Raw genomic sequence first — 1,425 nt, 5'->3', positions numbered from 1 at the left:
GAATGACTTTATCCTCTCTTTCCATTTGTTTGTTTGTTTGTTTTTTTGGTTGTTACTGTTGTTTTTGAGCCTTGTGGGATCTCAGTTCCCCCACCAGGGACTGAACCCAGGCCACGGCAGTAAAAGCCCGAAATCCTAACCACTAGGCCACTAGGGAACTTCCCACTTTTTTCATTTTTTAAAAAGACTGCCCCCTCTCTAGGAAGTGGGGTCCAATTTCTTGAGTTGGGTCAGAGGTCAGTCCCAGGCTTGCACTGGGGCTGCACCATAAATCATTCCAGTGTTTCTGGACTGAACTCAAGTACTGTGATCCTCTCCCACCAGGGCCAATTTGTCAGTCCCAGAGTTCTCATTACTGCTTATCAGGGCTTCATTATGCAGCTAGACCCTCCAGCAGGAGGTCCAGCAAGGCCAGAATTTTGGCTGGGTTGGGAGTGTGAAGTAGGATTTGCCATTTACTCCTCCTCTCCGCCCCCACTCTATGTCTGTTTAGTGTTTATCACACTGAGTTGTAATGATTAATTTTTAGATGTACGCCCTCCCCCTCCCCCAGCAAGGAAAGACTATCTCTTTCCCCCAGAGGCTATTGTGATGCCTAGCATGCAGCTGATGCTCACAAAGATTTCCTGAAGGAACGCAACGTTTTCCATGAATGAAGCTTTACTGGGGACAAAAACCAACTCACGGGAGAGGGCACTACCTCTGGCTTTTTTTTTTTTAAACCTGAGCCAATAAATCTCTTTTAGTTTAAGTTAATTTGGGTTGTGTTTGTTTTCTATTACTTGGAACTGAAAACATTCTGATAGAGCTTAACTAATGGTGTTCAAGTATGGGATCTCTGATAGATTATTGTTAAAAAATGTTCATTACATAGTCACTCCTTCTTACCTCCATAAAAAGAATAGACTTCTCTACCCCTTTGTCTTTGGGCTCAGCTATGAGACTTGCTTTAGTCAGTTGGATGTTAGCAGACATGTACAAACAGGGGTGTGAAAAGTGCTTGCACAATTGGGCATGCCCCTTGTACCACTACCACCTCCATAAAAAGAGGTTCCCCCAGGTAGCTTCTGCCCTTTCAGCTGGGACCCCAAAGTGAATACTCCTGGAGAAGATCAGAGCTCAACCTGTACACAGGAGCCAAGACAAGCTGAACCTGTAGTTTAGAGCAGAGCCATCCAGCCAAGCCTATAGTCAACCCCCAGCCCTATGAGAAATGAGTGTTTACTACAGCACATTGCTGACATTTTGTGGTTGTTTGTTATGGAGCAATAACTGACTAATAAGGTTAGCCCAGGGGTCTCCAAACTGGCAGTGCATGTGAATTACTTAGAGAACTTTAAAATAAATAAGGGATACTTGAGCTTCCCCCAGAATGTCTGGAGTGGTATTCAGAAATCTATATTCTTTTTTTTTTTTTTTTTTTTT

This window comes from Lipotes vexillifer, unplaced genomic scaffold, assembly GCF_000442215.2.
Source record: "Lipotes vexillifer unplaced genomic scaffold, Lipotes_vexillifer_v1.1 scaffold809, whole genome shotgun sequence".
Taxonomy (NCBI): Eukaryota; Metazoa; Chordata; class Mammalia; order Artiodactyla; family Lipotidae; genus Lipotes; species Lipotes vexillifer.
The sequence above is the reverse complement of the archived record's forward strand: the minus strand, read 5'-3'. Positions refer to the sequence as shown.